The sequence below is a fragment of the Arvicola amphibius genome, chromosome 2 (assembly GCF_903992535.2).
Source record: "Arvicola amphibius chromosome 2, mArvAmp1.2, whole genome shotgun sequence".
Taxonomy (NCBI): Eukaryota; Metazoa; Chordata; class Mammalia; order Rodentia; family Cricetidae; genus Arvicola; species Arvicola amphibius.
In genome coordinates, this window is record NC_052048.2 from 161,960,365 (window position 1) to 161,970,204 (window position 9,840).

Consider the following 9,840-nt stretch of genomic DNA (forward strand, 5'->3'; position numbering starts at 1 on the left):
TTGAAAAAGTGTGTACCAATTTGAATTTTCAGAGACTGATTTTGGTCTGTCTTACCATGTAGAGGTTTTCGACAGGTTGTCTTGTGACCTACCTGTCTTGGTATGCAAGCTTTCAGGTAGAGACCTTAAGCAGGTAGACATGCAACCTAAAGTTTACAATGACAGTTGGAGTCTTGAGTTCATCTGGATGAATCTGAAACTTGCATCTTGTTAAAGTTGGCCCAGATGAAGGATCAGTGGTTCCTGGCCTGGCACCAGGATCCATCAGAATGATCCTAATTTTTATGTATGTAGAATTGGAGAGTTAGTTCTGTAGAGTGGGTCAGAGGCCTGTGTTGACAGAAACTGTCTTAGAACCCAAGCCTGAAAAGTCCCATGTGACCTTAAACCCTGAGTAACTTGAGCCAGCCTTTTACTGGGGCAAGCATGGCACAATCAACTTTGCCATTCTCTTTTATTCAAATTGTTAATTAGGAACAAAATACATAACAATAGATAACACTTTTATTAACACACTGTTAGGTTTTAAATTGTCTTCAATTGTTTTTAAAGGTAATATTTTGCCTTTTGGATAAAATAATCATATTTCACAGAATTTAGGTAACCTGACTTGGGTTACTCCTCCACTAGGTGGCAGAGGTAGAATTTCCATTAATCTCTGAGTGACTTGTGTGTATTAAACTTTCAGGACATTTTCTGAATGCTGACACAAGCGTTAGTCAACATTATATTTGATAGTAAATGGGCATTGTCAAGAGGGTTTGAGATTGGGTTTGGGTACATTATTTTCTTTAGCTAATTGCTTTAATGCATGTTTGATTGTTAAAGGGCAGTGTAAATAATTTGATGGATTCGATAATTATTTTTGACAAAGAAATTTAATTTATTCCTGTATTGACTTAGTTGATAATTTTGACAGCTTCAAGTGGTCACATTGGATTGAATCATGAAGAGAGAAAAGAGAATTTCCTACGAAAAAGAAAAATTATTAGCTTTACATTAGTAGTATACATACCCACAGTTCTCTAGAAATAAATTAGTATTAATGCTACATTTGCCACCAGAGGGAGTCATGTGACTACTATAATAGATTGATAGAGGAAAATGAACTCCTTTTTTTCTTGGCCCACTCTTTTTTTACTTTGTTTATTTAATTAATTATGTTATTAAAACACTATCTCTTTTCATTTTATATATCAATCCCAGTTCCGACTCCCTCCCTTTTTTCTGTTTCTCCCACTTTTCCCCATTCCACCTCCTATCCACTCCTCAGAGAGGATAAGGCACATTGCTCTGAGGAAGGACTAAGGCCCTCCCTACTATATCTAGGTGGAGCAACCATCCATAGAGAATGGGTTTCAAAAAGCCATTACAAGCAGTAAGGATAACGGTCCCACTGCCAGTTACCCCACAGTCTGCCTCAGTCATACCACTATCAGCCACATTCAGATGGCCTAGTTTGGTCCTATGCTGCTTCCTTCCAGGTCCCGCCAGAGTTGGTGAGCTCCCATGAGCTCAGGTAAGCTGTTTTAGTGGGAATCCCCATCATGGTCTTGACCCCTTTGCTTATCTTCTCACTTCTCCCACTCTTTGACTTGACTTTGGGAGCTCAGTCCAGTGCTCCACTGTGACTCTCTGCCTCTGCTTCCATCAGTTGCCGCATGAAGGTTCTATGGTGACATTTAAGATATTCATCAATCTGACTACAGAACAAGGCCAGTTTGGGCACCCTCTCCACAATTTCTTAAGGTCTTAGCTGGGTCATCCTTGTGGATTCCTAGGAATTTCTCTAGAGCCCCATAATGTCTCCCTCAATCAGAATATTTCTCCCTTCCTTTCTGTCCCTGTTCTTCCCCTATCTTGACTATCCCATTCCCTCAAGTTCTTCTCCCTGGTGAGGAGGAGGACCTACTCATTTCTTAACTAGCCTTCAAAATTTGGTAAAGCTTATGTGTTTCTTGGAAAGACTTTAATATCTCACTTTATTTCATCAATTAAATTGGTTATGTGTTATAGATGTAGAAAATAGAAGATACAAGTTACTTAAGTTAATAATATAGAGTTAAGGATCACACCAAACTTAGACCTGGGAGAATGGTTCTGTTAGGCTCATAAATTTGAATTTTTAGTCCCAGGGTGGTTTTTTGGGGGGCGGAGGGGACAAGGTTGGAGCTTGGTGGTGGGGAGAAGGGGATTAAATGTGGCCTTGTTGAAAATGTGTGTGATAGAAGGCTAGCTTTGTGGTTTCCAAAGCCCAAGCCAACCCAAATTAGCTATCTTTGCCTTGTGGGTCAAGATGTGAGCCCACAGGTACAGCTACTGTGCCATGCCTACCTGCCATGCTCCGCACCATGATGGTCATGGATTCTAACCCTATGAAGCTACGAACTCTAAATTTAATTCTTTCTTCCATAAGTTGCCTTGATCATGATGCGTTATGGTGGGGTTAGAAAAGTAACTGAGATGTCACACAAACTTGAAGACGTAAGTTCAGATCCATAAAGCCCATGTATAGCTTAATGGGTAGCAGATGTCTGCACTATAGTCCCTGTACTACAACCCTAGAGATGAAGGCAGGGGAATCTTTGGAAGCTTGCAGGCTAGCTAGCAGGATATGTATAATAGCAAATAACTAGAGACCTGGCCTCAAGCAAGATGGATGGCGATGAAAGCAGTGTTGTTCTCTGGCGTCTGTGCATATGCTATTGGTATGCATATGACCTTACTCAATCAAACATGCCATTTTCACATACCCATACCCAAATTTACTTTTAAAAATGATAAATTAAAGATCTTAACAACATGAATTTAGTAATGTACTGAAACCAAAACATTATTGAATCATCCTTTATTACAAAAATACTTGTCTACTAGTATTAAAATAATACTTAATCTGAAATCAATAACTACATTGATGTTCAATCAAGTATACTGTACTATATATTACCTTTGCCAGGATGACAGTGGTTATTTGTAGCAAATATAATACTAAATAAAATCAAAGTGAATTGAAAAGAAACTTCTTAGCAGAAAGCATCCATAACCCAAGTGTACTTTCTGCACTTCTGCTCTCTGAGAGCAAGTTTAAGACTGTTCTGAAATGGTAAATGAGGAGGAAAAGGTAACAATTTAAAAAATTCATAATGCAATTTTTTATTCTCAGTTTTAGAAATAAACAAGCAAAAAGCATTTTCTGAAACCCACTAAGTACACAGTGTTAAGTATCCATTAAGCTCAAGATGTAACGACTATCTTAAGAAGGTCAATTCTGAAATGCTACTTAGAACACTTCATAAAGATCTGTGGTTTTCACAAGTGCTCGGCTGGCTAGCTTTACTATGGTTGCCTAGAAACTTGTTCCAAACATAAATGCTTAAATTGAACTCTGACAGTACTGGTAGTGAAAGGTAAGGGTTGAGGTCCAGGCTTCTCTATTCTGATAGGCTCTGAGAGAGAGTATGGTACATGTTTAGAACTTGAGAACCAATTAGAATGATAGTCTCTTGAAACCAAGTCTAATGACATACAAATTAGGGAATGTGCCTTTGTTTTTATGCATCATTATACTTAACGAGTATATCTTGAATATATTTAAAGGACAAATGGGTTATCATAAAATAGTCATCCAAAAAATGCCACTTTGCAGCTGCACAGTGGTGGCACATGTTTTTAATTCCAGCACTTGGGAGATAGAGGCAGGCAGATCTCTGTGAGTCTGAGAGCAGTCTGGTCTACATGGTGAGTTCCAGACCAGCCAGGGCAGTTACACAGAGAAACCCTGTCTCAACACTGCCCCCTTCTCTCTAACCCTCCCCTTACCAAAAGAAAATGCCTACATGACATTAGCTTGTAGGTAAGCATATAGTATGTTTTCTTAATTTGAGATTCATGAGGGAAGGCTCAGACCACTGTGAGTAGGGACACCCTTGATTAGTTGGTCTTGGGTTCTATAAGAAACCAGTCTGAACAAGCCCATGGGGAGCAAGACAGTAAGTTGCATGTATCCACATGGCCTTTTTTTTTTTTTTATCAGCTCTTGCTTCCAGGTTCATGTCCTGTTTGAGTTCCTTCAATGGTAAACAGTGATGTGGAAGTGTAAACCAAATAAATCCTTTCCTTACCTCATTGCTTTTAATCATGGTGTTTCATCTCAGCAATAACAACTCTAAATAAGACAATACCACAGGATGATATTGACTTTATATTCTGTGTTTGTTTCGTTATCTGAAGTTTTATCTAGATGCATACATTGCCTCTTTACAAAGGAAGACAAACATACATATTTGCATGTACAAGTGTGTATGTATATATGTGTGTTCATGGTGGAGGTGTTCTGTGAGTGACATTATTCTTGTGAAGATGTGAACCTCTCTATCACTTACCCCAGAGAAAAATAAGAATATTACTAAAGTTCAACATGATGAGCCAATGAATTATTTGGGTTACTTACAACATATAGGTGAGGGGTTGCTTATAGGAGTTGGATTAACAGAAAAACATCTGCATCACTAAAAGTCCATCCTAAAATTGATGACAGTTTGTGAAAACTGAAACCCTAGACCTTAGCCCACTTCTTTTAGGAGCTTAGAGGTCTATAACATTTTTTTTCCCAGACAACTCATCTGATCTGTACCTTCCAGGAAGCTTAGGTAGTCTGAGTATCTCTCTTATCAGTCCTTATTACTTATGTAAGTTTTGGTGAAAAGGGCCCAGTGCATCTGCTCAGTTTTAGGGACTTTCTTCATATCCTATGTTGTTTACTTCCTGAGTCTTAAGGCATGTTTCTACAGGATGGAATATTTTACCTTCCTTTAGAATATTCTGAGGCTTAATGAGCACTCTTGTAGGACTGAAAGTATCAACCCTGGAGGAAGCTGGTATATGACAATGGGTGTGCATGTATGTGGAGTCCTTAGGATAATCTCATATGTCACACACAGGAGCACAGTCTTCTTCATTTAAAGCAGGTTCTCTGATGGACTTTATCAAATAGGCTAGCCTAGCTGGTAGTGAGTGATGCCTATGGAACCTTCTATTTTTGCTTCCCTAACACTGGGATAAAAAGCATACACCATCTTGCGTAGGTCTTTATATGGCCCTGTGGTCTTCATGTTTGCAGTCCAAACATTTTAACAACTGAAATACCTCCTGGGTATAAGACAAATTTTTTTTTTAACCAAACAAAAGGTGTCTTAAATTTATTTTTATTTTATTTCATTCTTTGGAATTTCGTGCATGTAGACACTATATCTTAATTGTAGCCATCCTCTCTCCCTCCCTCAAGCTCCCCTTGGTGCCTCCCCTAATACGTCTCTCGTCTAACTTTCATATCCTCTTTTTCAAACCCACTGAGTTTATTTAGTGTTGCCTATATACGCATGAGTGTAGAGTCTGGGGCAAGTTAACCACTGGTAGATTGATTACCAAAGGCAAGCAATTAACTTGACATGACCTTAAATAGACCTGGTATTATTTTTGCTTTATTCAGTGAGTATTAAAATACTTATTATAAAAATATTAGTTTGTACATGTTTGCTCTTTCACTTATTGTTAGGCATAATGCAGTCAATTAGATCTTGAGCAGATGTTTTGATAAATTCTTTGTGGCTGGCCTATACATATGTAACAGGTGTCACTAACCAGGCAAAACTGACCTTAGAGGTGTGTTCGAGGATGAATACCTGTGAGAGGGCACGTGGAGATCTTGTGTAGGAGGTTCTTCTGTCTATGTGTTGCTTTCATTGGTTGAATAAAGAAACTGCCTTGGCCTTTTGATAGGGCAGCACTTAGGTAGGCCAAGTAGACAGAACTGAATGCTGGGAAGAAGGAGAGTGAGAAAGCCACCATGAAGCCAACAGGTCAGACATGCTGAATCTTTCCCGGTAAGCCATGACCTCGTGGTGAACACAGATTATTAGAAATGGGTAAAATCAAGATGTGAGAATTAGCCAATAAGAGGTTAGAGATAATGGGCCCGGCAGTGATTTAATTAATACAATTTCTGTGTGGTTATTTCCGGGGTTAAGCTAGCCGGGTGGCCTGGAAGAAGAAGCAGCCCACTTGCTCCTGTTACGAAGATCTGAAATTGATGTCTGGAATCATTCTCTCTTCTTCTTAAGCTTTATTCGGTGAGATGGGGCTTTTTTAAACCCAGGACTCATGGTAGAGTTAGTTAGTCTTGTTAACCAGTTTGTCCTGGGGAATCTAATCTCTGACTTCTAAGGCTGGAATTACAGGGCACCGATCATGCCCACCTAGCATTCACATGGGTTCTGGGAATTTGAACTCTGGCTTTCACACTTGCATGGCAGGTGCTTAAAGAGGAGGCCATCTTCCCAGCCTATTTTTGCAGGTATAATTTTGTCATTATTATGTGTCCTTTATGCACAATACTGTTATGATTCAAGTACACCTATGCCTCCCCCCAAAATAAAAAACCTACACATACCATATATGCACGTGCATGAAAGTGTAAAATAAAATAAAACATAGCTGGAAAGATTTAGCAGATGATCTTTGATTAGATTGGCACAGGAAAGAAATAGCTCACTTGAATTATTTACCTTTCCTAATACAGAAAGGAAACTGCTTAGATGAATTCTTTTTTCACTGTAACAAGAAAAAGCAAAGTTGTGTTCAGCTTTACAGAAGACAGAGTGGCTGGAAGAATTCTTAAGACTGATGAACTTTTTTTTATGTGGGAAGCAATGAAAGTTCTACTTTTTTGTGTTTTTGAAATTGCCAATTTCATATAATAGAAAGCAACATATTGGGTTGGCAATTATGAATTTACAGAAATCTGAACTCTTCCCTCTTCACTATTGTGCCTGCTGGTTAAAAGGAATGCATAGTGTGAGGGTACTTACTACACATGCCCAGAGAAAAGCCCTGCTCTTCGGTGTAGAATTTAATTAATATAAGCATTGTTTCTAGGCATGCTACTTTCAATGAAGTTTAAAAATTAAAATTAAGGTTGAAAATTCAGAATCTCACATAATTATGTTTGAAAGCTTTATAAACTTTATACATGTATAAATTGTCATTATCTGTAGGAGCTCTGACTTTTTATAAAAGCTCTTATATAATCATAAAAAAAGAAAAAGAAAAAACTTTCAAAACTCCCTAACAGCAACTGACTATATGTTATTTTTTAAGGAATACCAAGTATAATGTCATATTTGTCATTAATTTTGTAGATTTGTGAATTAATAATAGATATATCATGGACATGGGATATCATGCCTTCTTTTCTGTTTTTACACTGATTAGAATTATGCCATTTTCTTTATATTGTAATTTTTATATTTTGGTAGCTAATAAATGACTATAGTTGAAGTTTGTATTGACCTAAGTCTTATTAAATCTAGGAAATTAAAAATTGTATAAGGGAGATATTTGCAGCAAATAGGAACCGTTGCTTGCTAAGTTGTAGCTGACAATGATTAAGGGTTGCAGGTATCAAGTAATCAACAATAAGAGGCTAGTGAGGATCATTATGATATAGCTTCCCTTCCTTTCCCTTAATCACAAAAGAAAGAGAGAAAAAGCAACCTGAGAATAGAGATATTATCCCTGCATATAATTTCAACAGAGAACTTTTGCTTTCAAGTTACTAGACAAATATTCTTTGATAAAAGAAACCCTTGCAAAATGAGTAGGGTTTGTATGCTATAATAATATGTCCTTGAGCCAGGCGGTGGGGGCTTACGCCTTTAATCCCAGCACTCGGGAGGCAGAGGCAGGAGGATCTCTGTGAGTTCGAGACCAGCCTGGTCTACAAGAGCTAGCTCCAGGACAGGCTATAAAGCTGCAGAGAAACCCTGTCTCAAAAAACCAAAAAAATATGTCCTTGATTATTTGTTTCATTATTTTAAGTAGTGTCTTAGCTTCTTTTCCTGCTGCTGTGATAATATACCTTGATAAAAAGCAACTTCTGAAGGGGAAATGAATAATAATGAAGTGAGATTTAAGTGGAGAGAGGGATGGAAGGCTAGGGCTGGGGAGGTGAGCTAAGTGATAATTAACAATAAGGATGTTTGAGGAAATATGGAAATACACTACTTTATAATACTCCCAAATATTTACATATGTATATATGCATATATTTATATAAAATAGTTACCTGACACATGAGATAGTTTTCCTTTCAGAAGTGATAGACTGACAAATATCAAGCCCAGTGCCAGCTACAGGATCCCTTACCCATAGCTGTCAGATAGGTGTGTCCCAGAGAGTCCAAAATAATATAGGTAATTGCCATTGCTCTTAGCTGCTCAGCAGAACTTGGTGATAAGAACCTACTGCTAAAGATACCACTTTTGGGGGTAGGACATAGAAAAACAAAGTTGGAATTGATTTGGGGGCTTTTTTATGATATCTAGCTCTCATGGTACTGGAAGGTACTATGTAGAATGCTGTGGGAAAAGAGTCTCATGCACAAGTGAATGCCATAAACTACAAGTGAATGCCATAAATTACTGACCTGACAAGACATGAGGACCGGTGCACTAGTAACATGAATGTTACATGGATAACGAAGCACTTTTTGTTTGGAAACGAAATGCATTCTTGGTATAGAAAATCTGTCCAAAATCCAATGGCTGGGGATTGTTGATGGAGCTGTGGGACACTTCCCAGCTCCCAGACACAGGCTAGCTTTACACCAGAAATAATTACATGGAAACTGTATTCTTTTTTTTTTTTTTTTTTTTTTTTTTTGGTTTTTCGAGACAGGGTTTCTCTGCAGCTTTAGATCCTGTCCTGGAGCTAGCTCTTGTAGACCAGGCTGGTCTCGAACTCACAGAGATCCTCCTGCCTCTGCCTCCTGAGTGCTGGGATTAAAGGCGTGTGCTACCACTGCCCGGCTGGAAACTGTATTCTTTTAAACACCGCCTGTCCCATTAGTTTCGGTCTCTTATTGGCTAATTCTCACATCTCGCTTTAACCCATATTTAGTAATCTGTGTAGCACCACAAGGAATGGCTTACCAGGAGAGATCTTAACCTGCGTCCGACTCAGAGAGGAGAGGCATGGCGACTGCCTGAGACATCTGCCTGACTCTGCTTTCTTTCTCCCACAATTCTGTTCTGTCTTCTCCACCTACTTAATTTTCTCTCCTATTAAAGGGCCAAGGCAGTTTCTTTATTAACCAATGAAAGTAACACATAGATAGATTATCATCCTCCATCAGGGGATGTCTTAGGCTCCAAGGGCGAATCTGTTTACTATTATTTTGCTAAATTTATAAAGAACAACACTGCCTTCTAAATTCATATCTCTTTACTCATAGGTTTAAAACCCTCATCAGAGAAGTTAATTTGTGTAATGGATGATGGCTAGCAGAAAAGTTAAAATACAAAGAACAAGTGTCTGTATTCTACCTCAAATAACACATCTATACCAAATTCCGACTCCAAGACTCAGACATTCCCAAAGGAGGGGGCAGAAAGGATGTAAGAGGTAGACATCTGGGAGAACTGTGTTGAAGCAGTGACTTCTGGGCATTGCAGAACTATTGCACTTGCTACTTCAAGGAGCCATGGCTGACTTAACAAGACCTGCCAAAAACCAGTCAGCATCATCCTACTGTGGAGTGGGGAGGGGGTCAGAAGCCCCCACCCGAAACTGAGGAGCTGACAGATTCTGGGAGAGGGACAGTCACTTTTCTTTAAAGGTGTGATCACTGTTAGGTTGAAATTCTCTAGGGCGTGGCATCACACCAGGATTGCATGGACAGCACCAAGTAGATTTCACGGGTTATGAAAAGGAAGAAAAAGGTGTGAAGTTAGGAGAGGGGTTTTTTAGGGGTCAGAGTGAGTTGTGGAAGAGTCGGGGGAGGAG